This window comes from Vombatus ursinus, unplaced genomic scaffold (assembly GCF_900497805.2).
Source record: "Vombatus ursinus unplaced genomic scaffold, bare-nosed wombat genome assembly UNPS02014808.1, whole genome shotgun sequence".
In the NCBI taxonomy this organism is placed as follows: domain Eukaryota; kingdom Metazoa; phylum Chordata; class Mammalia; order Diprotodontia; family Vombatidae; genus Vombatus; species Vombatus ursinus.
In genome coordinates, this window is record NW_020954586.1 from 1,032,439 (window position 1) to 1,038,309 (window position 5,871).

Below are 5,871 nucleotides of genomic sequence, written 5' to 3' on the forward strand. Positions count from 1 at the left end.
AGAGGCTTCCTCCCCAGCGGCTTCCTCCCCAGCGGCTTCCTTCCCAGAGGCTTCCTTCCCAGAGGCTTCTTTCCCTGATACTTTGTCTTGAACAACGCTGTGGGTTTGCGTGTTTATTAACTTCATATTTACGCCGACATCTTGTCCTGTGTCCTTGCAAATTCCTCGTGAGTAGCCCACTTGTTTCCCCAGCCCAGCACAGTGCTTGGCATGCAGTAGGCGTTTAATAAATACTCCCTCTTTGCCTGATGAAACGTCATCTGCTGCAAGCCCTCATTTCATATTTAAGGTGTTTTCATGTCCATATAGGATCGTCGAGCCTGCCCAGCTAAAGCATCAGAGCACCCTGAGGGGCAGACGGAGGCGGTGCGTGCCAGGCAAGGTGAACCTTGGCTACCATGTCTCCTCCAGCCCCGATGAGGACAGCCCAGGAACCAGAGCCCAAGAACCTTGGGATAGCATCATCCAGCCCAGCCCAGACAGCCATCACGGAGGGGAGATATTGGAGAGAGGGGTCTGCCTTCCCCACAACCATCCTTGACAACTGTTGACTGACTGCTCCGAGACACAGGGAGCCCAGACACGGTTTTACACACTAGGTTACTCTGGTCTAGCTTTGTGTGTAGTATACCTCGTCTCTTCCGCTGATCAAACTAGATATTTTTTAACCAACTTGTTCGGATGATTACTGTTTTCTAGTACAGTTTGAGATCCGGCTAGGCCTCTCTCCTTCCTAGTTATTTCTTTTCATTATTTCCCTAGAGATTCTTGACTTTTTGTTCTTCCAGATGAGTTTCATTACTATTTTTCCTAGCTATCTAAAGTAACCCTTTGGTAATTTGATTGGCATGGCATTGAATCAGTTAATTAATTTAGGTAGTATTGTCATTTTATAATATTAGCTTGGCCTACCCGTGGGCCATTAATACTTCTTTGTTGTTGTTGTCTGGTCTTATCTGACTCTTTGTGACCCCGTGTGGGGTTTTCTTGGCAAAGACATGAGTAGTTTGCCATTTCCTTATCTGGTGGATTAAAGCTAAATGACTTGCCCAGAGTCACACAGTTAGCGACTGTCTGAGGTCATATCTGAACTCAGGTCTTCCTGACTCCAAGCCCAGTGCTCTATCCACTAGGCCACCTAGTTGTTGCCTCCAATTATTTAGGTCTGTTTATTTCTATAAAGAGTATTTTAAGCTTGTCTTCATATAGTTCCTGTGTACTTTGTGGTACATTGGGGTAGGTCCTGGGCATTTCACACATTCTAAAGTTATTTTAGATATTTGCCTGGAGATGATAGTTACACCTGTGGGAGCTGATGAAGCTACCAAGAGAGAGAAAGCAGAATTAGAAGAGATGAGGACCTAGCATAGAACCTTGGGGATGGCCACAGTTAGGCAGTGTGATGTGGATGATGAGCCAGCCACGAAGACTGGACAGGAGCAGTGAACACTTGGAGCAAGCATCAGAGATGGGATTGAAGGCCTGCTTGTCTGGGGGCATCAGGAAAGGCCTTCAATAGGAGATGATGCTTAAACTCAGCCTTGAAGGAGTTGACAAGTCAGAGGTGAGGAAGAAGAGTGCTCTATGCGTGGCCTCAGCCAGGAGGCAGGAGATGACTTCTCGGAGGCTGGAGTGGCTGGATCCCTTCTGGTTATTCTTGGTCATTCTTCAAAGGAAAGCCAGAGAGTTCCTCTGGATAGGTTACTGAGCTCAGGCAAACCTAGGAGCTAGACCCTGGGTATGGGGTCTGTCAGCAGCATGACTGGCCTTTTCCAAGGTGAACTCACTCTAGGCTTGCTCGTTGTCACTAGTGACTTGGAGGATAGAGGGGACAATGAGGGCCTTCAGAAGAAGATGCCCCTGCATTTCCCGCATGGGTCAAGTTACGGGCTCAACATCCCTGAAACAGGCCATTTGCTAAATGACACCTCAGAGGACATCCAGTCTAGCCCCCTGGTTTTACAGATGAGGAAACGGAGGCCCAGGAAGGCAAAGTGATTGGCCTATTCTCAGACATGATCACAGGGTCATAGAACTGGGACCAGAAGAGTCTTCAAAAACCATCTCATCCAGCCCCCTCATTTCATAGAGGAGGAAACTGAGGCCAGGAGAGAAGGGGCTTGGGGTGTGTTTCAATTGATAGGATCACAATTTAGAGCAGTTTGGGATCCTGAAATGGAGGCCGTGAGATAGCACAGTGGGTAATAAAGTGTCAGGCTTGGAGTCAGGAAGTTCTGGGCTGGAATCCTGTGCCAAACACTTCGTCCTTGGAAAGTCACTGAACCTTTCTCATCCTCAGTCTTTTCAAATATAAAATGGGGATAATAATAGGAATAGTGCCTACCTCCAGGGTGGTTGTGAGAATCCAATCAGATTTAATATAGATCTAGATATAGGTGGATATCTAGATATATGTACAGATATATATTTACATATACTTTATTATATGCACATTATTATGGTGATAAGATTTATACAGGGCTTCAAAGTTTGCAAAATATTTATATATGTATATGTGGAATGGGAATATATATAGATATAGATATATATAGAGAGAGAGAGAGAGAGAGAGAATGTGTGTGTAGAGAGGATATATATGTATATATGTATATATATGTGCATATGGAGTGGGGAGATATAGATGTATATAATACTACACTGTGCAATCTTTAAAGCCCCATATAAATCCTAGCTATGATCATAATAATAACTATTATTAACAATAAAAATAATGACTATTATTAGTGGGATGGCATTCCTGACCTTTATTGGCCAGCTGAGGGACAATGCTGCCACCTCCTGGCAGCATTAATCCCCAGGACTACCCACAGAGCTTGGAATAAATACCTTTCTTCATTCACTCATTTGTAAGTTGCAAGTTTAGGACTTAAAAAAAAAATTCTGCTAAAAACCTCATGAAGAGAGACAGTGTGTTCTAATGGATAGAGATAGTTGGCATGAAAGGCAGGAAAAGTCAAGTTCCCCACCTTGGCCCATCTCGGCTTGATGACTGTGGGGTGGTCACTTAACGTCTCGGCGCCACAGGTAACTGTAAGCTGTGGTCCTAGTGCTGGGCTGTATTGAGGGAGAGAATTTCCTCCCTTGGCAGCAAACTGTGCTAATGAAATCACAGGGCCAGGGCCCATCCCAATCCCTATAGACCCAACCTCTCCAGGACTACTCCCAGGGCAGAAAAGAACCTGTATCAGCAAGAGTTTTCTCGCTGGGAGTTCCTTAAACAAATGATATCATAGATATTGTCAAGAAAATATAGGTCCCTCCCTGATGGGATTTTGTCTGACCCAAATGAGATTACGTCTCTGAGGAACTTCACAAATATTGCCAGTGTATAAATGTCAGTTGTATTATTGTTATTATTATTATTCAATCAGTTAACTGGGGTAGCCAGGTGACGAGAGTGCCAGATTTGGAGTCAGGAAGCCCTGGGTTTGAATCTTGCCTCAGACACGTGTAAGCTGAGTGACCTTGGAGAAGTCACTGAACTTTTCTGATCCTCAGTTTCCACATCTATAAGATGGCAGTGATGATAGCCCCCATCTCAGAGGTAGGTTAAGGGACCACACAAGATAACATCTCTGGAAACCTTAAAATGCTGTTAGATTATTATTACACTGTTATGAGCATCTCTGAGTCTCTGTCCCCTCATCAATAACGTGGAGGTAAGTGGCTATATCACAATGCAGTTATGACGTGCCTCCTACCTTACTGGTGGTGGAGAAGGTCCTTTGGAGCCTCAGGTGGAGCTCATCAATTGGAGTCGGGGGCTGATAGTGACTCCCCCAGGGAAATCCACACGCATGAGCAGACGTTTGCCTGTGAATGCCGGAGGGACAGTTTGTTCTGAAAAGTATTTCTGTTGCATGCTGGGGCTCCCGGAGAGCAGCTCCAAGGGCGGCTGAGATCTTAATGGAGATGTGAAAATTAACATTAACCTGGGAAACTTTGGACCAGGCTGAAGAGAAACAAGCCCCAAATGAAAAAAAAAAATCTCCTTTAGGCTTCTGAGGTTGCGGACTGATAGGACCAGACAAGGACTTGGGAGGGAAAAGGCGAAAATTGGGTAAACTGATCCTGACCCCCCCCCCAGCTTCACAGATCAAAGGATCATAACCTTAGGGTTGAAAGGGGCCATAGGGGTCATCTGGTCCACTCCCTGCATTTTGCAGATGGGGAAACTGAGGCCCCATGACGTGGAGGGGCTTGTGCCCAAGGTGACCCCAGAAGCCGGGGCAGCGCCAGGATAGGACCTCAGAGCCTTTCACCCCACATCCAGTTCTCTTTCTGGTGTTTTTCCCAAAGAGGCAGAGAGCGTTTTGTTTTTTTCTTTGACTCTTTAGGGCCTAGTACAGTACCTGTCACATAGTAGGGACTTTACAAATGATCAGTTGGCTGATTGTATCAGCAGCTGGTGAGCTTCCAGAGCAGAGGAACCTGGCTTCTCTATAATCATGATATGCCCCATCGCCAGTGTGGCGCCTAGCACATAGTAGGGTTTTACTACGTTCTAGTCCCATCCCTTCATTTTACATAGAAGGAAACTGAGGCCCAAAGAGAGTAAGTGATTCCTCTAAGGTCACGCAGGCAGTAAGAGCAGAGTCCTCAGAATCCAGAATTCCAGTCAGTGATGCCTGAGTGGGAACGTCTCTCCCACCAGCTCTGCCACAGAGAGGCGCTCCCTGTAGGGGAGGCCCTCAGGTGTGGTTGGGGGGGCCGAGGGAGGGGTCCCTCCTCCCCTGATGGGCATCCCTCTGCCCAGGGGGAATTCATCTGTGGGAAATCCTAAAGGGGTTAAGGGAGAGGTGCCTCCCACTACTTCAAGCTATGGGCGCTCTGGGAATCACTGAGACAATAAATCTTCTCAAAGGAATTTGAATTTGTTCAGAAGCCTTAAGGGGAAATGCTGTCTTCTATTTTTATAACAAATTGTGTGGCTAACAAAGGGGGTCCAAGCCAGGAAAAAATTCTGCTTTTAATTTTTGTGGCTTTTACCCTCTGCAAAAAGCAATGGCCATACTCCAAAGGGGCTGTTTCACGGCAGGCCCTGGATCTTGGAGATGGAGGGGACCACAGGGCCGTCCAGCCCGGCCAGGGCCTGTAGAAGACCTTGAAATTCTGGAGCGCAGCTCCACAAGTAACACCAGGCAGGCCCCTTGAATGGCCGCACAGGAAGCCTCCGGCTGAGCCAGGGCTCCCCGGCCCTTTTCTTCTCTGCCCCTTGGATTCTTGGGCAGTGCGCCGGGGTTCCCAGTGGCTCCGGCTGCTGGCCCAACGTGCCCGCGAGGTGGGCAGCGCCAAGAGGAGGTGACCAAGTGTCTGAGCTGGGGCCAGCACTCCCTCGCTAGGTCACACTGCCCCTCACCTCTCTGGGAACAGGCCCCTGAGCCCATAGCTTTGTCTGCTTGTCTTGGCTTGACTTCCTTGGCTCTGGGGTTTCACTGCTGTGGAAATTCCCTCCCCCAAGGCTGACCAGCCAGCCATTTGCCTATAAATTATTATCCTAAAGCAGAGGTTTCAAACTAAAGTAGAAATCTCTGTGGGAACATATCAACTTAGAAAACCACAAATGACCATTATCTGTGTTTTATTGTATTTTTATTTATTTTGTTAAAAATTTCCCAATTACATTTTGACTCTGGTTCTGGACAAAGCCTCCTTTGGTGGGCTGTGTGTTTGAAAAGTCTGAAAAGACTGATTGGGCCCCAACAGGCTGTGACTTGGCTAGGCACACAGCCTAGATGTCATAGAGGATGAAAGGTTTCAAGCTGGAAGGGGCCTTAGAGGTTGAATGGATGGGGAAACTGAGGCCCCGGGGGGAAAGTGATTTGCTCAAGGTCACTCAGGTCTTAAGTA